A 27,370-nucleotide genomic window follows, 5' to 3' on the forward strand; every position below is an offset into this window, starting at 1 on the left:
GAGGTGCTATGTGGTGGTTCTGGAAATGGCATTCCACAAGAGCAGGTGGGTCCCTCCGCCCCGTCCTCCCACTCCCCCCCCTTGTGCCTGTGTGCATTCTTCTCGGCCCCCGATGGCTACGGCCACGCAGGGACTGGAAGGGGCCCAGGTGTAGATTTCACGCACGTGCGAGAGAAGTACCTCCATCTTGGGAAAGCCGTGGGCATTTGAGGTTTTCAGTTACATGTGGCCAAGTGACCTGAATTAATACACAAGCTGAGAGTGTTACCTGCAAGACCCCAGAGGTTAGCCGCCCGGCAGTTACACGTCTTCAGGTGAATTCCCAGACTGGCTTCTCACTTCAGATCTCAGCGCCTGAACATCCTTCCCAGGAGACGGCCCGGTTGCAGGGAGCCACTCACAGGCCCTGCTCTGGACATGGGGAGTGAGGGGCACCCTGGGGAATCCTGAGCCCCCAGGCTTGCCTCGGCCTGGGCTCCCCTGTGGCGCACCTGTTTAGCCGTCTCCATGACAGTTGCAGCGGCTTGAACTTTGCTTACGTGACGGGCTTTGGTGAACTGGCAAATCCTAAATACATATACCCGGGGCTGTCCCGCAACCACCTGCCGACGGGCAGGCTTGTTTTCTGAGCTGGAATCACAGAGGCACGGACGGGTCGTGGTGGCAAACGACAATCTTCAGAGGCTCTCGGCTTTCTAGTTGTTTCCACCAGGCTTCTCTCTGGGGATCCAGGGTCTGTCGACTCTCCTGACGTTCAGGTGGTGGTGTTTCTGATGCGAAACAGTGTCTGCCCATGTCATCCGGGGACACGAAGGCCAGCCGTGACCTGCTCATCCACCCGGGGTCCCTTTTGTGGCGCACAGTGGCGTGTTGTTATCGGTTTATGAATCGTGCCCTGTTGCTTTGACTTTCTGATTAGGTGGACATACGTGTTTTAGAGGAAGATGCAGGAGCTTACCTGCTGGAGAACGGAGACGCCGCTTTGGAAGGCCTGGCTGGCCCTAACTGGGTAGGAGGGCGTCTGCTTCCTTAAAATCAGAAGCCTGCCCTGGCCTTGTGGCTCGGTTGGTTGGGCATTGTCCCGTGCACCGAAGGGATGCCGGTTCGATTCCTGGTCGGGGCACATGCCTAAATCGCAGGCATGATTCCCGGTAGGGGGCATACAGGAGGCAACAAATCAATATTTTGCTTTCCAATTGCTGTTTCTCTCTCTCTCTCCCTTCCTCTCTCTCTAATCAGTTAAAAATGTCTTTGAATCAGAAGCCCATTGTGCAGTCGCAGTCCTTCACTGTGGGCCCGCTTGGTGGGCTTTGGGCTCTGTTTACTGGAGCCCCTCCCGGAAGGCCTGCCTTCCCCATGTTCTCCTAGGGCAGTGGTCGGCAAACTCACTAGTCAACAGAGCCAAATATCAACAGTCCAACGATTGAAATTTCTTTGGAGAGCCAAATTTTTAAAACTTAAACTTCTTCTAACGCCACTTCTTCAAAATAGACTCGCCCAGGCCGTGGTATTTTGTGGAAGAGCCACACTCAAGGGGCCAAAGAGCCGCATGTGGCTCGCGAGCTGCAGTTTGCCGACCACGGTCCTAGTGGACCCTTGTGCATGGGCTGAGGCTGGGATTGAAAGAAGCAGTTGTGGCTTTAAGACGAACGGTGGGGGTTTTCACTTGATTTTCCCACAGTTATGTCTCTCTTGAATTTCCTCTCTCAGTCCTGATTATAATGTATTATACGTGTTCCGAAATACACGCTTGAGTTTGCATTGGCGCGTTGCTAGATGAAAGCTGGCTTTTGAGAGCTCTGGGTATAAACAAGGTGACTGTGTTTGCATTTTATCTGCACATCCTTAGGGGTCTTAGCCACAAGCAGCGGCCACGTCTTTGCAGTAATTACACACCTCGTGTCAGCACTGTTTAAAACAATAGGGAGCTTTGACTTTGGAAGGTCCCCCAGCTGTTTACAACTTCTCACGGGAACCGGAGCCCAGAAACTGCCCATCAGAAAGTTACTTCTTGTGTGGAAACCGATTCTGAGTCTCAGGCTGTGAGCTAAATGCGTCCCTAATGGGTCCCACCACCTTGACACTGTGGGTGGTCAGAGAAAGGTGTCACCAAGTGTGACAACCAAGAGTGTCCCCAGACAACTCAGATCAGATGTCCCCTGCGGGCACAGTGGCTCCTTGAGCATCACTGGCCTGCGATGACGGTGGTGGGGGCTGTGGGGATGGAGCAGGGGCCAGACTGCAGACTCTGAGAGGGAGCTCGGCCGCATTTGCTGGAGGCAGGACAAAGGGTGGGAGTGAGGCGTGGGGGATGGATGGACGGATGGTGGCATTCAGGTTGGGGAGGGACCGGGGTGAGTTCCCCTTTGGCCAGGCCATGTTGAGGGTGACGTCCATGTGGGATTGTTGAGTGGGGCTGTTTGGAAGGCTGTTGGGCCAGTGGCCATCGAGCTCTGATCTGAGCAGGCGCAGCTGCGTGGTGGGCAGCAAGCTGTGGGGCGGATGAGCACGTCCGGGGTGACTGTGTGAGTGAGAGGTCGGCTTGGGACAGGGCTCGGGGGACTCCAGGGTTTCCAGCGTGGGCAGAGGCAGGGGAGGCTGCGAAGGGAATCTACTTCTCCAGTTGGCGCTGCTGCGTAGGGACTGCCGGGCGAGCGGACGAGGCTCCCAGACAGATGTGGGAACATCTCGGATGATCTCATGCGGGAGGGACGTTCCCCGTCACCCACGCAGTACCCCCACTTGACTGGCTTAGCTGTCTGCTGTGCTTCTGGAGGTGTCCGGGGGCCTTTCTGTTTGAGGAGGAACCGCAGGGAGTCTGTCATTCTTAGAAAGTACAGAGCTCGGCTCCCTCCGTCTCTGTCTGTGTGTCTTGTCCCGTGCTGCCCAGCCGCCGTTTCCGCTTCTCAGCTGTGAAAGCACTTCCAGGGCAGGCTAACTGTGCCGGGATGCTGCTTTTGGATAACTGGTGCGGTCGTGAGGGATTGACTGTTTCCTTCTGGGAGACCGGCGTTGTCATAGCTGTGATGTGTCGATTATGGAGTTCGGAGACCCACGGTCGCTCAAAGCATTTCTAGTTTTCCTAGAGGATCTCCACTGGCTGGTGGTGGCCCTGCAGGAAGTGGTGATCAACCTCCTGGGCAATCTACAGACGTGTCTCTGTTCAAGGGCACTTAACCCCTTCCTCCCCATCACCCCCCACCCCAGCCCTGCCCCCCCCACAGGTGGCCGATTGTGGAGAGCCGGGCAGTCAGGAGCTCCAGTGGACACGGTGGACATGGATATTGTACTTTAACTCTTCCTGCCTCTGTGTGATTCACCCTGGCACATCTCCCGAGAGTCTGGCTGGCTTGCTGGTGTAGTTTAAAAAGAGAAATGATTCCTAATGGCCGTTGTGGCACCAGGCCAGGAGGGAGGGGTCAGGACAGGCCGGCCCTGTGCTGGGCAGAGGATTGTCTTCCAGAAAAGGAGTGAACTGTGTGTTACCTCCCAAGTCCCGAGTCCCCACCTCAGAACTCAGGAGCAAGGAAGCCCTAAAGCGGCACACACCATCTCCCCACTGGCGGGCGACGGCTGGGCTTAATTAGAGAGCAGCGCGGAGTTTGTGTTTCCTGCTTGTTTGCTGGCTGTTCAGTCCATGAAGAGCCAGGGTCTGTAATCAAGCCGCCTAATTGGGAATGGCTGCAGCGAGGGAGGGCCTGGGGGAATGGGGCAGGCCGACATCTTTAACCCATTTGTCAGCCCCCTCCCACCTGCCACCGTTTGTATCCCCCTGTCATCTTTTGAGAGTGTCTGGGCAGATCCTAAAGAGCAGTGGCAGGCGTAGCCTTTGAACTCCGGGTTGGTGAGCCTGCTTGCTAGGGTGAGGCGAAGGCAGGTTCTCGTCCTCCCGCCTGAAGGAGAGCTGTCGGGAGTTGGGTGGAGCGGGGAGGTGGAGAGGAGCCCCCATCCGTTTCAGGAAAGCAGGTCCGTCCGTCTCCAGCGAGGCCTTCCTGTAAGGCCCGGCCTTCTGCATTTATCTGCGTGTATTTTCTTGCCTAATCACAGTGTCTCCGGCTAGGCCTTCCTGACGCCTGTGCACAATGGCTCTTTTTCCTCCGGGAGCTTAGTCCAGGCTGTGATTGGAGGGTATTTCCCATAGATCACCCAAACCACATGTTCTTCCCACCCACCAGTCACAGACATGAAGTCAGGCGGACCTCCACATCACCCAGAACAATGTATCCTGGGAGCTTTGAATTTCAAAGAACAAAAACCCTCTAATCTTTTAGTTCAGGCAAATGGAACTCTACAGAAGTATGTGCATGTCCTGGTTGTGTTTTAGGGAAACTTGTAATCAGAAAAGACGTTCTGTGCATGTGTGTGTGTGTGTGTGTGTGTGTGTGTGTAACGCCTTCCTTCGCGTTCCAGGGCCGCAGTGGAAGCAGCTCTTTGGTAAATGCCAAAAAGTGGGAGCCGAGGAGGTGCGTGTGTCACTTCCTTGGGCGAGTCCTGGGGCTCCTTTCCTGCCCACGTGGCCGCGGGCTCGTCTTCCTCACAAGCTTCCTGCTCTGTCTTTGTCCACAGGCTTTGCTTTTCTCCCTCACTCTTTCAGCCACATTGTCTTTTAAATTGAAAAAATACACATTTATTTCACAAACAGTAGTATTGCCAGAGGGAGACGAGGCTACTACCCTCTAGGAAATGATCACTGAGGGACGAGTCTCCAAGTCTGATTTCACCAGCCTGCCGACTTGCCTGAGTTTATTTTTCCCATGTCCTCCTCCAGACTTGCTTTTCTGTGCGGAGATGACCAGTAGGGTGTTTCTTAGAAATTAGCATTTTCTCCATTGCTGTTTGGCCTTCACAGTTGTCATCCTAACGGTGGCACAAGACCCTCTCGACCTCTGTCTGTCTCTGCCCCCTTTTGTGAGCATTGAGGTTGCTCATCAATGATGGCCCATTTTTTTTCAGTCATCTTCCTGCACCTCGCGTTTTTACTCTGCATGAAGCCCCGTGTTCCTGTGTGTTCACATTCATTCCCAGAGGGTCGTCCCACATGTCCCAGCCGCTGAGTGCTCTCCCCTCCCAGCTCAGCCTTCCTCACACCAGGGAGCCATCCCACGGGGTGGCTCCTTGCATGGAAGTGGGATTTCCTTCCCAGCGTGCCTTTCTCTCATGCCTGAGGGTAGGGCATCAGTGGGAGGATTTACCAAGAAATCCCAGGCTGGGCCTGCGGGCCTTGGGGCTGTGGCCGCTCCCAGGGCCTAACCCAGGACTCCCCGCCTTCCAGCCCTTGAGGATCCTTCTGCATTTATTGGCAAAGACCGACCCCAGGAGGCCTTCCCGCAGCCAAGGCATCTGGACTGGGCTGCGGTCCTGCTTATGCCAAGACTGCAGTGGACATGCCTGAACTTGTCCTTCTCACCCTCCATGTGTCCTCACAGCTGTCGGCAGCGGCGTCCACAGGGCCCAGCTGTCCAAAGACAGACCCGCCCTGGGAGGCGGGTGGGCCGGCCTCGGCGCTTCGGCAGCCAGGGCCCAGGCCGCGGGAAGTCACCCGCGGTGAAGTCACGTGCTGTGGGCTGGGGGCTCTCGTCAGGAGGACGCACAGGCATCACTCTTGCTTTTAGAAGGAGAAAAATGTGCTCTGAGGATCAGTTTCAGCTTCCCAGCAGAGGAGTCCCTCGGGAGGGCGGGAAAGAGGCAGAGTTGGACCAGACCGTGGCAGCCACCTTCCCCACCCCCTTCCTGCTGCAGGGGAGGAAGCCCAGGCAGGGTTGCCATGGCCACGTGGGTTCTTGGGACACTTAAAGGGCATTAAAGAATTTCCCACATTATCTTTTAATTGTGTTTGTCAAGGTGGAGTGGTCTTAGTGGCACGGAGGAAAGGAGGAAACTGGAAAACCCTCTCGTCTGCCTGTTCGGTGTTGCCGAGCGACATCCAAGCATCTCCCTGGGAACCATCACCTGGCCCACCTGCAGGGCCGGCGGCCGGGGTCTCCCGCGTGTCCATCTGAGCACAGTCCCATTTCCTTTTCTTTGGCTAGGAAGCCAGGCACCGAGATGGTACCATGTTGAAACATAGCTTAGAAAGAGATTTGTACAAATCTACTCATCTTTCCCATTGTGCTACCTCTTAATAAGGCCCCCAGTATCTGAGTCAGCATGCACCTCGGCTTTCCTGCATCCTGTGATCTTCCTTGGAGAGAAAACTGATGACCTAATCAAAAGCAGCAGCCGGCAGGGCCTGTGCCTGTGCGGTGGCGGAGGTCTGGGGTGCGGAGGAAGATGGCACCCCAGCCACACACGGCTCTGCAAGTGGGGAGTGCCGGGAGCCTCGGGAGGTCAGGCTCGCTTGCAGATGTCACAGTATTATTTGAGCGGTTTCCGCTGCAGGTGGGCGGGGAGTGCTGGATGGAGTCCTTGGAGGCCCGGCGAGAGGGTGGGAGAAGGAGGTCTGGAAGGGCAGTTAGATTTCTTCCCGATTAGATAATACCGAGGAGGAGCGGGCGGAGGGAACCGAGCCAGTTGCCAGTGGTTCTCGTTCCCATTGCATTGTCATGTGGCGCGCTCGCAGCTCTGTGTGTCCCCGTGGGGACTTCTCGGGGAGTTCACTGCTGATGTTTATCTCTTGTCCATGCTGGTGCTTACATAGGCGTTTCCAAGGAGTCGACACCCGGAAACCACAGAGAGTAGCCTGTCATCCTTGCGCTCGGGGATAAACAGTCTGCCTGCGCAGCCCGCACCCCCAGCTGGTCAGGGAGTCTCCACGGGGAGGGGATTGTGCAGACGGCCTGCGGATTCGCACGAGGCAGACAGGCAGACACGGAATGACCCGCGAGAAGAAGGTGGCCGCAGGGGCCTGGGGTCACGGAGTGCAGTGACCTCACATCCGATGGCTCGCCGGGGTGTGTTGATTGAGAACCCCAGTTTTTGATGTGTTTAGAAGTATTTTTTATAGTGTTTCAGCTTTGCTATCTTTTAAGAACGACTTTTGTAAGGGTGATGGGGCAACACCGATCGACGAGTAGGCTCCGAACCTTAGGCCTGTGCGCTGCCTTACGCCAGGCCAAGCAGAATTAGAGCTGAGGCTCGCCGTGTTTCGGAGTTGCCCACGAAGAGAGATTTAGGGCAGGAGGTAAGGGGGGCAAGCTCATTCTCCACCTGGCAGGCAGCTGGAGTTGGTGTCTGGACAGGGACTGTTGCTCTGTGACCCCAGGGGCAGGGCAGCCTTTTGTTTGCTTTTTTTTTTTTTTTAGCTTCTGGTGAAGTGTTTGGTCACCATTGTGTGCAGGTGAGTTTTGTAATCTTGATTTTGTCTACCGGCCATGAGAGTATGGGATGATTTGCTGAGCAGAGAGAAAATGTTTTGCCGCGGGCCCCGAGTACATGCATGTCTCAGCCCACAGAGGCCTTGAACTTGCTCTGTGAACATCTTCAGTCCAGGGATTGCAGTTAGGAGCCCACAAAGGAAATCCTGGTATGAACATGCTAGCATTTTAGTCCTGGAATGACCTTCCGTAGTGGTTTCAGTCTGATCTCATTACTTTGTGTTGAGAGGGGCCCAGGTGGAGCCTGGGGTCCCCCTCCCAGTCCTCACCGTGGCCAGCGCAGCTACTTGCTTCCCACATCAGTCTGGATTAGAGGAGATGGTTGCCATCTCAGAAAAAGTTAATTTTCTAGTTAATGCACGCCCCCACCCTCCATACAAAAAGAAGGTCAGGAGTCCTGGGGTGACTGACATCACAGGTGATTTTTTAAAAAAAATTGATTTCAGAGAGAAAGGGAGAGGGAGAGAGAGAGAGAAACATCAATGATGAGAGAGAATCATTGATCAGCTGCCGCCTGCATGCCCCCTACGTGGCATGTGTTGATTTGGGGTCGAGCCCGAAATCCAGGCATGTGTCCTGACCAGGAATCAAACCGTGACCTCCTGGTTCATAGGTGAGTCACACCGGCTAGGCACAGGTGACTTCTCATCTGGATGAGAACGCTCCTCCCCCCATTCTTAGAAAGTGGGACACGGTTGTAGCTAATCTTGAAGGAGACTGCTGTGGGCATGTCACCATGTCTGCACCATGCCACCTGCACCTTTTTCTTGTCTTCTAGCTACTTGCAGGTCACACCCAGCCCCTCTTTCCCCATCTCTTGGGCAGTGACCCTAGGTTTTTTTTCTTTCCTTTGCCCACACCCCTATGTTGATTAGGGAGGGTCCTGAAGCTGGCAGCGCCCTTGTCCCTGCATCAGGGCCAGCGAAGGGCCACCCCCCGGGCCAGCTGGATCCCCTGCAGGAGGAGAGCTGCGTACTACGGCCCCACGAAGAGTCTGCAGAGGGCAGTTCCAAACTTGCTTCAGTTAAAGTGCCTTCCTCAGAGGTTCCCAGGTCAGCGGTGAGGTCACTCCTCCTTCCTGATGGTTCTCCCTGGAGCAAGGGTTCCATTCCTCGTGTGAGCTCAGCCCCAGCCTGAAAAGCACCTCCCCTTCGGGATCACACCCTCGGGATCACACCCTTGTCACTGTGATTGCCTTAGAGCTGCAGCCACCCTCAGACAGGAGTGCGGGTGTCAGCTTTCTCTCGGGACCTGAGAGGAGGGCACACCTCCTGTGCCAGTGCCAAAGCCAGTGAGCTGGAAGGCTGCATTGGTCTGTGCCAGGCAGCGCTGTCCAGAACATCCTCCCCTCCCACTGGCTCTCCATCTCCTGGGTCAGGAGCAGGGGAGCCAGTCTGACCTGGTGCAGATTTCTGCCTCCCTCCACCACTGCTTTGTGGCCGAGTGAGCCCCTGGCCCTTTATTTAGAAAAAGGAAAGGAGACCTGGTGCCCACCTGTGAAAGGTTGCTGGGGACTAAATGAAGCACAGCTAACATGTACGTGTTGGTGCCTGCAGCGTTCTGAGCACCGACCAGCCTTCACTGGCATTAGGATTATTTTTTTATCCCATCTGTGGTCGTCTTGCTGACACGAAGCCCCTGCAGTGTCCCCTCTGATGGGATCTTGGAGGACACAGGACAGTGTGGCTTCTGTGGGGGCCCCAAGGGAGGCGTAGACATTTCTGGAGGCTTATTTAAGACCCTCAATTTGATATGCCTTGGAATTCATTTGTGTTGCTGTTTAGGGATGGGTGGTGGAGGTGGGCTCCCGGTAGAGATGGGCTCCCGGTAGAGGTGGGCTCCCGGTGGAGGTGGGTTCCCGGTAGAGGTGGGCACCCCGGTGGAGGTGGGCTCCCCGGTGGAGGTGGGCACCCCGGTGGAGGTGGGCTCCCGGTGGAGGTGGGCTCCCGGTAGAGGTGGGCACCCCGGTGGAGGTGGGCTCCCTGGTGGAGGTGGGCTCCCGGTGGAGGTGGGTGTGGTCCCGGACAGAGAGCCCTGCCTGAGGATTTTGCGGGGCAGAGGGAATGCCAGTCTTCCCTAACCCAGGGGGTGAGTCTGGAGGAGGCGTTTATTTCTGTTACAAAATAAGTCCTAGTGGCATTCTGAGTGCAGCTCTGCCTCTATTTCCAGAAGATTGTAATCTTTCCATTATTCCATCATTGACTTGGTCACACTTTAAAAGCCTCTCACCCTTGTATACATCTTTTTTAAAATGTTATTGTGACTTTTTTTTAAAAATAGTGCACCATTCTTCCACAATTTGGCAGAAATATAAAGGGGGCGGGGGGAAAGAGAACATTTGTTTTGTTTTCTAAATCAGTCATTTGAAGATATTTGAGGAAAGTGTAGCTTCTACATCTGAAATGTCAAAAACGATACGACTGGAGCAGAGCTCTGTGCGCTGTTGCCGAAATGCAGAGACACCTGGAAGCTTGAGGGGGTGGGCTCCCGGGCCCCGGCACAGAGGTTCAGAGCCAGTGGGTCGGGTGGTGGGCCGGAGAGGCTGCATTTCTGACACCGGTGCCTCATTCTGTGCTGATGCAGCCCGTCCTGGGGCCAGGCGTGGAGGAGCCGCCCGCCTGGAGGCTGCCTGACGTGAAGGGAGCTAGGGGAGCAGGCAGTGCACCGGGTGTCGCTCACCAAGGACCTGGGATGAGCCTAGGTGTCATGGGGGTGATGAAAATGAAATCGATTAGAAATACTTGGCTTCTTCCATTATGAGATCATGGACTGGCTTCTCTTATTATTTACTCTGGAGAGCCTTTTACATCCAAGTAGTGGCTTTTTAGTTTCCAGCTCCCGTTAATTTATGGAGTTTCCAAGGCAACAAATCTCAGTAAATCAAACTGGGTGACCAGGCCGGGGCCTGTCAGAAAAATGTCTTTTTGATTGGAAAGTGATCTTTGGATGGAAAAGGTGAAAATAGGCATTACCAGGCCTACAGGGAGTGATGTGAGGGAGCCCTTTGCTGCTCCGGGTGCTGGGTGTGTTTGTGGGCTCATGCACCTCTCACTCCCCTCTGGCTTTCCCTTCCAGCCTCCCTGTCTCCCCATTCTACCATCTCCCCATCCATCCATCCATCCATCCATCCATCCATCCATCCATCCATCCCATGTTAGCTGTTCTCCATGGCAACTCTAGGCCCTGAAGATACAGCAGAAAAGAACATAAGCGTCTGCAGGCTCATGCTGGGCCAGGCAGTGCCCACTGCAGTCCTTGGGGTCCTTGCAAATGAGCTTGTCCCCCACCTTCCTGCCCTGAAGAACGTCTGGCAAACAGAACATGACAAACTCAACCTGAGAAAAGGTACCGACTTTCAGAATAGAAAAAGTGTAGTTTCTGCATATTAAAAAGCTGTGAGCATCACTTCAACTGCAGGTAGAAGTCTAGTAAGACTCAGTAAAGAAACGTTTTGTGGAAAGAGCTGGCGTGTGCCTTGGAAGAATTCCAGCCGCTGGGACTGTGGGCAGTGTGAAGGGCCGGCCACGACAGACACCTCTCGTCTGTGGACAGGTGGGACCACTTGATGGGTAATACCAACCGGCAGAGAGGTATGGTATCATTCAGAAAACTGTGCTCCGGAAAATGCACTTGTCTTAAAATTCTTTGCTTTTCGAGTACTCTGATCCCCATTTGACAGATGAAAGGAAACTTCTTTGTAGAGAATGGTACACAAAAATGGCTCTTCCTGATGTCTGAAAAGCTCAGACAAATAGATGACAAAAACGTGAAGATTCCCACAGGTAAAGGGACAAACGCCAATTAGTCTGAGATGCCATTATTTGAACAAATAAGCAAAGGGTAAACCCACTGATGACAGTGACATGGAACTGTCTATCCCTATGACCACTGTGTGTGTGTGTGTGTGTGTGTGTGTGTGTGTGTGTGTGTGTGTTAGGGGGGCTGTTACCAGAGGACGCTTGTGTGTGTGTGTGTGTAGGGAGGGGACAAGCAACACTTAAGTCTCCAAAATAATGATGGTGGGAGTCGAAATCATTCATTCTTTCTAGAAAGCAGTTTGAAAATGTGAACGGATAAAATATTTGTACACTTTGACCCACAAAGTATGCTTCTAGGAATCTAAGGTAAAGAAATGGCGATTTTCACTGGGAGGGATGGGTTGATTTATGTTCCCATCCTGTCTTGCTCCAGAGAGGAAGTAAAGCAGCCTGCAGACACAGGCAGGTGTTAAAAGGCAAGGTTCCCCCTAAGAGAAGGTCTCCTCTCCAGGAGGCTGTCTAAACTCACAGTGTCTTCTAGTATAAGACGCTATGGTTTGGGCACCTTGTTTTTGGAACTCAGTTTTGTAATGGTTGTTTAATTGGGAGAGAAATACAGAATGATGCTCTTTGTGGGTACTGAGGGGGTCCATTCACCTTCATTTTAAAACATACCTGGACTGGGCAGGAGACCAGCTGACCAGCTTCCCAGATGGCACAGGGAGGGGTCTGTGGTAAGCTTCCTGATTGACAGGCATCAGCTTTTCCCTCTAGGAGCAGCCCATCCAACCTGTGGGGCATCACCCAGGCCATCTGGTCACCCTCCGGCCTCTGTCCATCACAGACTAAGGCTCTACCCTCCCAGCCAAGGCCTCCCCTGGGTTCCTGGGTCTCTGAGATCCCGTCTCCTACACTCTCCTGGCTGGTTCACTCAACCCCGAGGAACTGCCCTAAGCAGGTTACCTGGTCACACACGTGTGGGGTGACAACATGGATTTTACACCTTCAGAGATCAGCGCTCAGCCGTGTGCATGTGAACTCGGCCCCACCCATCCCAAAGCCGCAGGGAAGAGGGCTCAGCACTGGAGAGGAACAGAAGTGGGAAAGATATCATATCCATTCTCCACTGACCAGGAACAGCCTGGCTTTGCGGGCCGCGGACCTGCCTCGAGACCCTCATCACTCACCAGCTCGCCAGCCTTGGGCAAGTCACATGACCTCTCAAAGCCTGTTTTCTCCTCTGTGAAAAGGACATAAGACCCAGCCTCCATGTGGGTCACCCCTTGCTGCTACTTAAGGGAAAGGGGTGTAGATTCACTGGGCTCTTCTTCCGGATTACCCCAACTTTGTTCACTCTTTGATGGATTAAGTTAGTAAAGGGGAAACTCTCCAAGAAGGATTTAAAGGCTCGAGCAGACCACGAGATAGACAGAAAGATAGATTTTAAGAACCGTTTCTAGTTTGCTCAGAGCGTCAACAAAATTGTGGAAAAGCGAGCCTACACCCAAGTGTAAAAATAAACATAGCCTTTCTCATGTAAAGCGATGCACGTCCCTGTTAGAGAGTAAGATAAAGGACCCGAGGAGAAGCCTGCCGGTTGCCCAGCGAAGATTGTCATCAGTGTTCTTAGCTGCTTACTCCGGGCGGGAGTGTGATGAGTGATAAAAGGCAGTGGAGGGATTTTAATCATAACTGAATATTCAGTGCAGTGCACACTCCCCTCCGTCTCTTTGCAACATGTGAAATGTGACAGGAACGTGAATTGCTTCTCCTCTGCCCAGTGATGTGTTCATGGCGGTGGTATTTCCTGGACAGCTGAGGCTGCTTAGCTGTGTAACTGCAATAGTGAGATGAAGGAAGCAGATTTTCCAATTGAGTATTTTAACGCGTGATGGGTTTGAAAAGGGGCATCAGAGTCTCTGTCACGTACAGAGTTGGCCGAATGATGACAAGAAGAGTTTTAATAGGTACATCACTGACCCCACACAGGACAGGAGTACAGCGTGGTTTCCCTACTTGAAGGTCATCCTCAAGGACCTTGTGTGGGTTTAGTGGAGATGAAGTGGTCTCAGGACAGTGACACATTGAAAGTGACATGACCTCAATGCTGGTAGTCAGTTGACCCCCTGGCTAGTCCTTAAATTGTCATGCTCTAATCCTGACCCACGGGACTTTTTAAAGACCTTCTCTTCTGTTCCCTTGTGACAGTGCTTGATGATAATGCCATCTGAAAACTGTCCATCACGAGTCTCAGCTTTATTTTCCTGGAGGCAGAGGGGCTTGAGAAGATTAGAATGAGAATATTCAACCTATTCTATCAGAATGTCTGAATCGCCCTCCTGCATACCTTTGACCACAGTTAAACATTTATAAGGTGTGTTTCAATGCCAGCATGTGCTGTCTTTGCCACTATGATTGCATTCATATGGGAAGCCCAGCACACTCGGAAATAAAATGATTTTCAGATTGAAACATATCATTTCAAACAAAGCTCTTTCGTGAATGAATAGTATTAATTTCCTCTACCCTGAGCGTCCCCAGCTTCTCTCCTTTTCTTGAGGTGTGTGCTAACAGAAACATTCGTTGTTCCCTACAAGGTCAGCATAGATCTAAAAGCAGACGTGTGCTTTGGGAGTGCATTCGTGCTGGTATTGGGAACGTGGCATTGATTATGTGTACAGAAGCTGGAAGACAGGGTCATTGTCTTCATCTTTGACCCTAAAGCACTTTCTTCCGTTTGGAGATCATGCTTTGCTGTTGTGACACATGCATGTGTCAGGTGTGTGTTAATAAACCGCGTGGGTGAGAACCACAGTAGGTGTAAATCTGGGAAGTGATGTCTTGAATTTGTTGCTAGGCGAGTTGAATGCTAATGAGGCCCAGGGACCTGTTTCAGAGTCGCAGCGTCATACCTGCGCAGCCTGGGCTCCCCACCCTTGGTCACATCAGGGTCTCACTTCTCTGTTACTTTCCCTTTACGTCCCCAGGGTTGTACTCCCCTCCCCCAGTTTCCAAAGTGAAAATGGTGGAGGTAACACACCTGGGCCGAGAGCGTTCCTCTGATGCCTAATAACAACTGCATTGTTCCTGAGGCTGGGCTGTGCGTGCGTCAGGTTGAAGCAGAGAGCAGGTGCATTTGAAGGAGCAGCTGGCTCCTATGTTGCTTTTCGAGTCACCTTGGAGCTGGACGCCTTACTTTGTGGGGATGCCACCTACAGGACCATATACATAGAATATAACACATTTCAGAAGTATGATTTATTCATGCTTAATCTGTTCAGTGGAGATTTCAAAGGTTCCCCCACCCCCATTCCCATCCCACTAGTGCATCTCTGTCTGGATGCTTGGGTGGGGGTGGGGGGTTCTGTTGGAATAAGATCCTGGGTTTCAATCTGGAGATTTATGGAAAAGGGAGGGTGATGCAGAGTGAGGCCAGGCCTTTGCAACTTTGAGAATTCCAAAAAGTGATGAGAGAGAGAGCTGGAGGGATGAGCTTGCCCTAAGACTGGTCCATTCCCACTGGCCTGGGGATGGGGGCGAGGGACACCGAGGGTATTGCTGTCATTTATCTGGAAATGGACATTTGGGTTTGAAGAACACCTCTTTTGCAGAGTGGTCATGATATATGTGTGTTATGGGTACATTAAAGCAAAAGTGTAAGACACAATAGACGCTTACACCGCAAGTCTTGACTTCTGTGAAGTTAGGGATACGGTCTTTACTATAACAGCTCACGGGAGAAGCAGCATTCACGCAGCTCGGAGCGCGGGGGGGGGGGGGGGGGCTTGGGTTGAAATTGCTGACCTCAAGCACACGGATTCTGTTTGAGGGAGAAATGCATCCCTCAACGTATTCCGTGGAAAGGTGGGACAGAGTCCAGGGAGATCCAGCCCACCATGCCTTGCTCTTCCTAGCTTCCCAGACAGGATGGCCTTGACACTGAGGGTGGGGACTCTGCTTCCTCCTGTGGGAGGGAGTTCTTCTCTCCGGCCTTCCTTTGTCACCTGCTGGTAACCGTTACTCCATTAGGGGCGCCGCCGGGACACCAGGAGCCCAGCTGTGCCTAGCAGGGCCTGGTTGATGTCCGGCTGCTTTGAGTTTTCACTGAGAACAATGCCTTTTGTAAATCCAGACGTGACTGTCACACATTGAACCCCTCCCCTTACTTTAAGAATGGTGGCTATTATTTGCTAGTCATGATGGCATCTGTTTGAGCTGAATTGTATTCCCCCTGAACTCCTATGTGGGAGTCCTCGCCCCCCGTGCCTCAGGATGGTACTGTTCTGGGAGACAGGGTGTTTACAGAGGTCATGGGGTTAAACTGAGATCACTAGGAAGGACCCTGATCTGGATGACTGGTGTCCCTATAAGAAGGGGAGATTAGGACACGGGCAGGCACGGAGGGAAGACCCTGTGAGGACACGGGGAGAAGGGGACAGCTACAAGCCTCGGAGAGAGGCCTTGGAAGAATCCAAGTCTGCCCACACCACGATCTCAGACTTCTAACCCCCGGAACTGTGAAAAAGTAAATTCTGTTATTGAAACCCCTGGGTCTGTGTTATAGCAGCCCCAGCTGGGTTTCAAACATCGTTACTAGTATGAACTTTAACATGTTTGTCTGGATAGTCAAGGTCATCACAACCTCAGCAGCTGGTTCAATATTAATGGAAATTTTTCCTTTATACATTACCCCTTTTGTAAAATGTTTTTGCTTGTTTGTGAACACCTCCTTTTTCTTTTTTATAAATATATTAGAGGTCCAGTGCATGAAATTCGTGCCCTGGGGTGGGGGTGTCCCTCAGCCCAGCCTGCACCCTCTCCAATCTGGGACCCCTCAGGGGATGTCCGACTGCCGGTTTAGGTCTGATCCCTGCACCCTTTCATAATCTGGGACTGCTGGCTCCCAACCACTCGCCTGCCTGCTGCCTGATTGCCCCTAACTGCTTCTGCCTGCGAGCCTGATCACCCCCTAACCACTCCCCTGCCGGCCTGATCATCCCCTAACCACTCCCCTGCCGGCCCGGTCACCCCTAACTGCCCTTCCCTGCTGGCCTGGTCGCCCCCAACTGCCCTCCCCTGCTGGCCTGATCGCCCACAACTACCCTCCCCTGCCAGTCATCTTGTGGCAGCCATCTTTGACCACATGGGGGTGGCCCTCTTGTGTGAGGGCATGAGGGTCAATTTGCATATTACCTCTTTATTATATAGGATTTTTATTGATTTCAGAAAGGAAGGGAGAGGGAGAGATAGAAACACCAATTTTTAGAGAGAATCATTGATTGGTTGCCTCCTGCATGCCCCCCACTGGGATGGAGCCCCCAACCTGCCTGGAATCAAACCTGTGACCCTTCAGTCTGCAGGCCGACGCTCTGTCCACTGAGCCAAACCAGCTAGGGCTGAACACCTTTTTGTATTAGCAAAATGTCTTGTTGCTAGAAATGAGATTTTGCTTCAGAAATAACACTGCTAACACACCCTGTGAGGGCCTGGGTAGCTGAACCTGTGGAAGTCTGGCTGTCTTCTCAGAAATGTGTGGTTTTCCTAATGCCCAGGCACTAGTACTGATGGAATTGTATCTGGAATGTGTCTGAGGGTAAGAATGTATGGCTTTATAAGTGAGTATTTCCGTCTTAGGAAAGGAGGGTTACAATGGATTGTCTTTCCTGCTCCCTTTCAGGGTTAAGGTCAAGGTGTGGGGTGGAGGAGGAGTGACGGGACACTGGGGGCACCCTGGGTGGGGCAGGCAGAGGCAGGAGAGGGCTCCCAGGGGCTCAGGGCTCTCTGGAGGGGGGGGGGGGGCGGGTTACTGTTACATTGGGCAGTGGGTGTGGCCATGTGGGGCCACTTGGCTTTCAGGGAGGCCTGCCCTGGAGTCGCAGGAGGAGGCAGAAGCCAGCCTGCAGCCTGTGAAGTTGGTGGATAGGCGAGGGCTCCGTGGGGAGGAGAGGGGCCTGAGGGTTTTGCTCAGCCTTTCCAGGAACTCTAGAAGGGAACTGGAGTCTCAGGAGTGGGTTTGGCATTGTCCCTGGAGATTCCAATGAAATGGGAGCCTGTTTGACCCCACTGTGCCTTGAACTTCCAGCACCCCATTCCTGGGAATTTAGGTGAGGAGCACCTGTGTGTTGAACCACTATATCTGCCTACCTGCTCCCCAAATCCTTACCACCTGGCTTCCATCTTTTCCTTCCCCCCCCCCCCCCCCCCCCCGCACTGCGTCAGGAGCTGAGTGGAGTGCAGAACTCTGGCTCTCTTTTGCAAAGCCTTTTCATTGCTCCCCCCAGGCCAGCCGCCCTTTGCCTACCCCTCAGGGCTGCCCTTGGTCGGGTCCCCGCTTTCCTGAGAGTGGAGTAAGGTTGGGGAGGTTGGAGGAGGTGGAGGCACAAAGATTGCTGGACCCTTTACTGTGAGATTGGGCACCTTTTCAACTTCCCTGTGACTTGCTTTCCAGGCATAAAATAGGGATTATAATAGCACCTGCCTCACCCTCACAGGCATTTGGGGAAGAAAAGGGAAGAACTGAGGAACATCTGTGAAGTGCTCCAGCTGAGCCGGCCTTCCCCGTCACTGCGGAGGGAAGGGCATGCTTTCTCAGAGGTGGCCACCCAAGATCAGCGCTTTTTTTTTTTTTTTTTTTGTGGCCAGGGAAGAAATGAATCACCCTCTTTCCCATCTTTCCCTAATCTTTGGAGCTTCATAGATACACTTGAGGGGGAAGAAGTGGGGGAGGGGACGCTATGTTGTAGCCTTGTAAACAGGGTGTTAAAGGGGGCGGGTCAAGCAAGTCAGCTGACCTCTGCTGTTATTTGCAACTTGACCCAGGCACTGCTGAGCCCTTTCAGAATTAATGTCGGACCAGCCCCTGGGATTGACAGCGCTAACCATCAAGCAGTATTTATTAAGCAGTGCCCAGACAAGGGCTGGGATTTAGAGATAAAGTTGGGTCCTGTGTCAAGGACCCTGGTCTTCTGGTGTGTATGTGTGTGTGTGGGGGAGGGTGGCTATGTAAATTATAGGTGTCAGGTCAGTAAAACAAGGTGATTGATACTGATAAGGGGTGCGCCCAAGCGTGCACAGCTGTGTGTGGGGAGGGGGCACTCCTGAGCCCAGGCTCCTGTGATGAGTAGGCTTAGTTAGCTGGTCCTGCAGTCAGTCGCCAGCAGGAGGCGGTGGTGAGGCTGGGTATGGTGAGTTCAGGACTAGAGAGCAGCCTGATGTGACAGAGTGAAGAATCCAGAGATGCAGCAGACAACGCACATTGGTTCTGAGCACCAGGGCAAATGCTTGTGTACACCATCGCGTTTCTTTCTAAAGTTGCCGAGCTTTATTTAGATGGGAATGGTTACAGATTCCACATCTAACCCTGTATCCTGCCCCGCTACATTGTCACATTTGATACCTCTTCCCTGTATTGTCATCACCTTACTGCACACGTAAGACTGGTCACAGAGACTCGGACCTTTTCCCGAGGTCACACAGGGCTGGAATCACCGGGCCTGCAGCGGAGCCCAGCCCCTTGGCCACTCCCTGCAGCGGGCGGGCGGGGCTGGGCGGGGCCTGGGATGCCAGTGAAGGAGTGACAGGGCGTCTCATGGTCTGAGCAGAATTGTGCCCCGTTTGCTCTGGGAACCCAGAGAAGGATGAAGAGGGTGGGCAATGGAGGGAGGAGTTCGGGCTGTTGGGAGGTGACTGGTGGAGGCCGAAGGGCATGCAGATGGAGAGGAGGCTTCTGCTTCTGTTTGTTGTTGTTTGTAGTATTAAGTAGAAGATAATTGAGTATTTTTCTGTGCTGGCCCAAGGAGAGATGATGGTGACTGATGGTACCAGGTGTGTTTGCCAACTGTGAGCAGGAGAGATGGTGTGGTCGGAGGCCCCAGTGAAGCCGAGCTGAACGCATCTTTGCCGTGTTCTCAGGGAAGGCAACAAGCTTGGTAGCTGGTTAGGTCCGAGGGGCACCAGGGCTGCAGTGGGCCTGCAGGGTGCCAGGCCCAGCCCCTCAGGTGGGGCTCGTGAAGTAGACCGGGGGCCTCCCACACGTTCCTGAAGGTGTGGCGGGCCGGTCGGGGGCCAGGTTCCCAGCCGGTGCTGCTGGTCCATGGACACATTCTGAGGAGCACCTGTGCGTTGGTCTGGAGTTGGGGGGAGCCCAGGTGGTCTCGGAGACAGCAGGGGCCTGCAGAATAGTGGCTGGAGTAGACGGTGTCATGCCCCTTGCTGGTTAGGGATGCACCCGAAGGATTGGGAAGGAGAGGATGTGTTAAGCGTGTCTCCTGACAGGTGTGGTGGAGTCTGGGCAGAAAGGAGGCCAGCGTGGAAGGTTGTGGGCAGAGAGGGGGTGTTTGGAGCCCTAGATTGCAGAGTAGACAAGTCAAGGGCGTGGCCATGGGAGGAAGCCCTAGGAGCACAAGGAAGGGAAAGACCCCTGGAGCTGAGGAGGCAGGTGACCTGGGTCCCATGGATGCTGAGCGCCCCTCTGGGTGGAGTGGCTGTGAGGGAGTGGCAGCAGGAAGCAGGGGGCCCAGGGGGTGGCACGTGAATCCTGGCTCTGTGTTCACTCACTGCCAGGCCAACTCGTAATGTCTTAGATGGTTATGGGACTGACTCACGGACGGTAGTTATGGAAGGATGAGGCTCATTAACCTTCTTTCCAGACCTGGGAAGTCTGGTGTTGGTTTGTCACCAGCCAGATCCCTCCCCGGGACAGAGATGGCGTTGGAAGGGAGTAAAGACTGAGGAGGGGGAATTGTTTGGCCATGGCAAATGTATCTATCACCCCCACTGCCTCCATGGACGATTCTGATGGTGGTGGTGAGGTTTTTAAAGGAGGCGAGCAGAGCAGAACGTCAGGACCAGGGGAAGGAGCCCAGTAACCACCCAGCCTCTGTGTGTGTGTCTACCCAGCGTCTTTCCCCTGCAGGAACGCCTCCCCTGCTCCCTGCAGGCTGGTCGCTGATAAGAACACACGGAGGTTTTATTCCTCTTTATTGTGTCAGATCTGATCCCCGTGGCCCACTTCCCCTGTCTCCCCAGATGCTAACGCAGATTGTAACTACCGAGTGAAGTAGGAGGCCTGCTGCCACCAGCCACTGCACAGTTATCCTCCGAGCCTGGGACACCGAGCGGGTGACAGTGGCTCCTAAGAGCAGGAGGTGGTCACCTGATTGGGGTAGAGGGGCGGGGGCAGGACTTGGTCTTTGAACAGGCACCCTGGTCATGTTGCTTTCGGCATTTAGAGAAAAACATATCAAACCTTCAAGTCCGCTGGGCACAGATAGGGTCCCGGATACCTCTGCAGCCAACCCCAGATGCGATGCAGAGGTGATAACATATGCCGTTGGCTTTTCTTGATGGTGACTTTTGTCACAGTACTGATCAAGGTTCCCAGGGCATTCTTTGTGACCTCGGTTTTTATTTCCATAGAAATCCAGGACTTGGCAAACCTTTGGGGTGAGTGACTCCGAAGACAAGCCTGGTAAACACCAGATGTCACACACATTTAATTGGCAGTGTCTGAACTGGGGCTCCAGGCCTGCTTTGAGGGGCCGGGCAGACTCTTCCCTGTGTTTTGATGTTCGAGTGTCTGGAAGACGCTCCTGCAGATGTTGTTATTAGAGGCGGCCCTTCCAGTGGGTCCCGAAGAGGAAAATGTGACCAGGTCGGCCCTGCATGCCCTCAAAGACCGGGAAGCTTAGGCAATGGGGAGGGATTTCTTGGTTTTTCTCCACACAGATTCCAGAGCTTCCTTGCAGCTGTCCAAGGGACAGGTGCAAAGTGTGTGTTGCCCTCGATTAAATCCCTCTGACTCCTCAGCTGAATCTCCGCAGAGAGCTGGGGCGGGGGGAAGAGAGGAGAGGACCGCAGGCAGTTCGTGTTTGTTCCCGTAATGTGACGGCTTATAGATTTGGTTTTAACTTTATCTTCAGACACCTTTGCCTGACACTTAGCAAGAAAGGCCACCAAGAAATTGCTGACATTTTCCTTTGTTTGGGAGTGAGGATCTACTCATAACTGACACTTATCGGCACATCTTACAAAAATTAAGACTTATGCCCAGCTGGTGTAGCTCAGTGGTTGAGCATCAACCTATGAACTAGGAGGTCACAAATTCGATTCTCTGTCAGGGCACGTGCCCAGGTTGTGGGCTCGATCAGGTTTGGGGTATGCAGGAGGCAGTCAATCAATGATTATCTGACATCATTGATGTTTCTATCTCTGTCTCCCTCTCCTTTCCTCTCTGAAATAAAACATATTTTTAAAAAATCAAGACGTCTCATTGGCATGCTTAAGTGGATTGTGAAGTTTCAGTATGGGTGTAGATGCTTCCTGTTGGCTCACTGTACCAGGTGTGTGCAGGAAAGAACACGGGGCTGGAATCTCTCCGATCCCCACTGTGGCCTTGCCAGGTGGCTCCCACGCAGTCAGCTTCTTTATCTGAAAACTAGAGGCCTGGTGCACGAAATTCGTGCAAGGTAGGGTGCCTATGCCTGGCCTCCCCGCCTCTCTGCCTCTTCCTTCCCTTCCTCCCTCAGTGCCCCGCCGCTGCCACTGGTTGCCTGCACCACCACCCCCTGATGGTCAGCGCTCGTGCTAGCAAGCCATCGAACTCCTGCTCTTCTGGTCGAACTCCCGAGTGGACAATTAGCATATTACACTTTTATATATATAGATGGATTTTGTTATACCCTACCTTGCAGTAATTTCCATGGCTGTTCACATTTGCCGAGGATGGAGTCATGCCCCTGACCTAGTGCAGGAGTGACATGGGAGGGGATGGTGTGAGAGGCAGATCCAGCCCTGGGTCCATTGGCCTGTCCATACTGGAGCCCAGGTCCCTGCAGGGGCTCCTGGAGGGTGACCCAGCGAGCTTAGCTGAGGTCACACGTGTTCTTGGTGCTTTGTCTCCTCCACAGGGGGCTCATGCTCAAAACCTTCATGCACCTTGCATAGGGCATTTTCTAATTAAAGGTAATATGCTGCTTTAGATTTTAAAGATTTAATGTTGGCAAAACTTAATTTTTTTTCCTTCCAGCATTTTAATCACGTTCGTGAGACTCTTATACTAAATGTCGCCCCTTTCCACACGTGTCTTGCCTGTCCCTTTGAAGTAGTGCTTTTCTACCGGTGTCATCCCCCCCCCGTCCCCCCCCTGCCCCGAGCTATTTGGCAATGACCACACATTTTTTAAACAGAACGACCCCCTGACAAGGAGTGATCCAGCTTAGCATGTCCACAGCGTGAGGTAGAGATGCCTTGTTCTGGATGAAGGCCAAATCCCACCTCCCTTTCTGAAGACATTTTTGAATATTTTGGTGAGAAATAATAATTTTCTGTCTGCCTCTTACCTACCTCTTTTTTCCATAACACTGTTTCCTAGGTGTTGTTTATTTGTGACCACTGCCCCACCCCCACCCCAGCCTGTCATTGCGCAGGGTGCTCTGGGCGGGGTCAGGGCAGTTCACACCACTGTCTACCTGCTGGACAAGGGAAGACTGTCGAAGCAGGTGGGCCTGTTGCTGAAATATTGCCAGTCCATTGACGGTTGGGGCAGCATTCCCCCTCGGTCTGGCGGGTGAAGTCCTCTGCGAGGACCGTGTGAGCGCCACGCCGCTACCCCTCAGGGTGCACGACGGTCAGCACCTCATAGAGCTGTCTGTCCTCTAGGAATCCCTGGGAAGACAGCCCAGAGATGACCGTTGTGGGCGGGACACTGAGCTGGGCATCAGGTACCGCCGCGGGTGGATCTCTGATTCCCTCGCTGCCCACCCCACCCCACTCTCACTCACCCAGCGCCCCTGGCCTCTCTACACACTGCCTGATCCTCAGATCCAGGGATGCCTTTGGACAGGAAGTGTTTTCTTCTAATCTAGGTCAGCCCAGATTGCGTTTTGACAAATAGTGCTGACCTGCTGTTAGTCTCACTCGCGCCTAGAGCACATGGTGGGGCCTCCTGTGAGAATGGAAAAGGAGCGGAGGTGGGTGCTGCCTGTGATGTCGGTGTGTCTGTGCACGACACGCAGCCCCGTGGCCCGGTGGGTGGGGACTGCACGGCTGTCCTGGAGGAAAAGGAGGCGGGATGAGGGTGCTCAGAGGACCTCCCAGCGTTCCTTCCTGCTGGATCAGCATGTCCTGGCCCGAGACCCACACTTGTCCTCCTGTGACTCAGAGACTGGGGTCAAGTCCTTTCCTCTTTTACTCTCCCACTTGTGGCTTCCAGTTTGTGAAAGGAGAAAAATGGGCCCTCAGTGAGTTCAGCCCAGGCAGGGGTGATTGCAGGAGGGTTGTCGGTCTGCAGAGCTGAGCTCAGAAAACTTTCCTCCTGAAATGATCCAACTGAGTCTCATGCCAAGAGGTAACACATGAAACTGCTCGTGAAACATAAATATCTTTCTCTTTGCTTTTTTTTTTAAATCCTCACCCGAGGATATTTTTCCATTAATTTTTACATAGAGTAGAAGGGAGGGAGAGAGAGAGAGAAACATTGATGTGAGAGAGACACGTTGATTGGTTGCCTCCTGCACATGCCCTGGCCGAGGCCAGGGATCGGACCTGTGACCCTTCGGTGAATGGGCTGATGCTCTAACCACTAAGCAACACTGGCAAGGGCTCTTTTTGCTTCTTACAGTATCTGTCAGTCATCGCAATGCAGAAAAATAACCTTCCCGGGGGCCCCCTGACCTGGAGAAGAGGCTCTTTGCTGGTTCCTGGATGGACCTGCAGGGGCCAGGGCAAAGTCACCACTTGGCAGCTCTCTGTTGCCCACAGACCAAGCATGATTAATAACTGGCGAGATCTGTTACTGGGAAAGTCAGGTTAAGTTGCATTTGACTCTGCTGACTACCCGTGGCTTCCTTTAAATAAGGCTTATCAGCTCTAGTAACACTTGTGAAATAGCATTCTTGTGCAGGGTGTTTAATTTATAGGCAGTTAGAAATGGCACAGAACAGGGAAGTCATGGAAGGGTGGCCAAAGGATCTCATCAACTTGGAACTGGGAGAGCGAAGCCAGCTGCCAGGGTGGTGAACGGGTGGAGACAGGGCTGATCCCTGTCCTGAACCCCTCTGCAGTCCTTCCTCCCCTCACCATGGGGTCCCAGCAGCACTGAGGTCTGCCCACCTGCTCTTTGGTGTGGATGAGGCAGGGAGACCAACTACAGGCTTTTTTTTTTTCTTTTCCCCAACATGGTGATATATTCCATCGCGTGGAAAAATTAGATAGTCTAGAGGGTCCCATTTAAAAGGCAGCAGGGAAATAAAGCATAATGCCGTCTGAACATATGTAGTAGGATTATTTTTATTTAAAGGCAGGTCTGGCTGCGTAAAGGGGATTTGGAGTGACAGGTTCTGTCTGAGCCTCTGATTCTGTGCATCGGAAGAGCCCATGTATCCAGGGCAGTAGGGAGAGGCGGTTCTCCAGGATTATCAGTCTAGACACTAGGGTCTAATGTGAAATTATTACGATTGGGGGAGAAAAATCAGTGCTTCTTTGCAAGATGGGAGACACTAAAAAATAGTGGCCAGACACACTGGGCTATGGCTGAAAGAGATTCCCTCCTTCAGTGTCTTCTGAGATTCAGTGTCATCTAAGGTGGATGGAATGGAATCTCCTACTCTGCAGGCTGCATCCTCCTACGGCTAAGTGCAAAACCTGGGCTGGATTTTAGACAACCAGCACTAATTGGAAGACACTAGCAGCAGTTCATTATTTGGGCTCTGAAGGAATACTATTTTATTTTTTTACCTTGGGCTCTGAATGACTCAGATAAAAAGATGTGTTATATATCTTGCTATGGGCCATCTAATTTCATATTAAAATTATCTCAATAGTTGAAAGTTACTGTGGTCTCATAGTGGGAATGGGCCCCAGGGCATGTGGGAACTCTTAATTCTGGTCCCACCATTGCCCCTCACAGAGCTCCCTGCCTCTCCTGCCTCTCAGCATCGCTGAGCATCAGTTCTTCTGCTTACAAACTGGGTTGGCCCTTAAGTCTATACAGCTGCAGTTGTAACATGGCTTTTGCCAATCTTAGTGGTACTCGTCTATTAGAAAGAGTGCCCGGTACTGTATCCTCACCTAATCAATGTCCTGCTCTCTGTTTTTTTCATGTTAAATCACTTGGCCTTGAAAACTGCATCATTTTTTCATGAGTTTGTGAATTCTTACTGCTTAGTGTTGCAATAATGAATAAATGAACAAACAGAAGAATGAGTAAATAAGTGAAAACTTACTGAGATGCTGAAATCTAATTTGTTTCATTAATATCAAGTTCAATAATAGTCACACATTTGTTCCTCTCTTCATTGCCAAGAAGGCAGCATTCTGACACTTACTGAGACAACAGAAATGACATCGTAGCATGGGAATGGGTACAGGCAGTGTGACCCCAAGACCCTGGGTTCAGCTCTCAGCGAATAGCTAGCTGTGTAGCCTGGGGGAAAGTGCCCACCCTCTCTGAGCCTCCGCATCCCCCTAACCTGATGGGCTCTAGAAACCTCATTCTGCTGGCTCCTACTCTTGAAGTTGGTGGTTCTTGGGTCTAAACAAAGTGGGCTTTTTATTGAAGCTTAAAAGGTAAGACCCGTCTGTCCTGGGGCCCCCACTTTGCATTGAGGACATGTTAGAGGCATTTCTCCTGCACTTTTGGGTGCCGGAAGCTGGTGGACAGAGCTTAAGACCCTATGGGGAGGAATCATGTTGTTGAGGTACAGCCACTGAGGGTGGTCATATGTGCTTTAGAGTGTTGTGTGTGTTTTTAACAGACTTCATTTTTAAGAGCATTTTTAGGTTCGCGGCAAAACTGCACAAAGGTACACAGATTTCCCATATACCCCCGGCCTCCATACATACATGGCCTCCCCGATCATCAACATCCTCCTCCAGAGTGCTGCATGTTACAATGGATGAACGTATCACCCAGAGCCCAAAGGGTACATTAGGGTTCACTCTTTTTAAAAAAATACATTTTTATTTCAGAGAGGAAGGTAGAGGGAAAGAGAGATAGAAACATCAATGATGAGAGAGAATCATTGATTGCCACCTGCATGCCCCCTCCTGGGGATTGAGCCCGCAACCCAGGCACGTGCGCCTGCCCAGAATCGAACCCAGGACCCTTCAATCCGCAGGCCGACACTCTATCCACCGAGCCAAACCAGCGAGGGCTGGGGTTCACTCTTGGTGGTGTACATTCTACGGGTTTGGACAAATGCATAATGGCACGTACCCGTCATTAGGTGTCATACAGAGTATTCTCCCTGCCCTTTTAAGTAAATAAATGGAATCAACTCGCAGTCTTTCTGATTTATCTCATTAAATCTGAATATTTCATTTCACGCTGAGGTGAAACCCAGGTTTCCTAGGTCATACCCTCCTTCATAAGAGACCTCAGGACTCATCTCTGTTCTTTCAGCGCCATGAGCATGAGAGGTGCCCCGTACTCACAGACTGATGAGAGAAGGGGCAGGCAGCACCTGCAGACGGTCCTGGAACCTGGAGGACCACCTGGCCAGGAGCACTGTCCCTAGAAACAGCCCCTGCACCACCTTCGGCGTGTCCCGGCCCAGAGAAGGCCGTGGAGCCTTCCGGTCTGATTGGTGGAAATTATATTTATGACATTTTCCTTCTGAAACTTAAGCAACCTGAAATATCTCTGTTCAAGACATCATGAGAACTAAGACTGATCAACTCTGTTTGAACCCTGTGCTGCATCGGGTAGTGTCAGGAACCACGATTATAGAGCCAAGAGGTGGCAAGTGGGGGGTCTGATGGAAGAGTAACACAGCGTTCCTATTAACGGTAAATTAGTGCTTACACAGTGCCCAGCACACAGTTTCTTAGCGAAGTTAGTTCTCACGAGAGTGCTCAGATTTAGGCACATTTTCTTCATTGCCATTTTACAGGTGTAAAAACGGAGGTGGCCAGGAAGTGGACAAGCCTGGCCAGGACAGGCAAGGCTTCTTCCTGCTCTTAACCAGTGTGTTCTCCTGCCTGTAGTCCAGGTAGCAAGTGCCTACCTGTCCAGAGCCTTTCCCCACACATTGGGAAATACTAGGAGTGAAGCACAGCCATCTCAGAGAGCTGCCCTCACCACCCCTCTTTGTTCTCTCCTTCCTGGGAGTGCACGTGTACCTGTGCAAAATTAGGGGGTACCTAAAATACCTTTTTTAACAAATAAATTGAATCAACTAGCAGTTTTTCTGATTTGAGTCCCGATCTTGTCAAACACCGTGGTTAGGGGAGATGCTTCATAAACCGGCAGCAGGTGAGAGAGGATCCATTTTTGCAGCCCTGTCCAGAGTTTTGGTGTCA

General features: G+C 52.5%; 1 protein-coding gene across 2 annotated transcripts in view; it reads left to right on the forward strand.

Annotated features, from left to right (window-relative positions):
* The window catches only part of AGAP1 (ArfGAP with GTPase domain, ankyrin repeat and PH domain 1), a 413,559-nt gene that overhangs the window by 85,412 nt on the left and 300,777 nt on the right, over positions 1 to 27,370 (forward strand). The window lies entirely within an intron of this gene.

Source organism: Cnephaeus nilssonii (assembly GCF_951640355.1).
Source record: "Cnephaeus nilssonii genome assembly, chromosome: 10".
Taxonomy (NCBI): Eukaryota; Metazoa; Chordata; class Mammalia; order Chiroptera; family Vespertilionidae; genus Cnephaeus; species Cnephaeus nilssonii.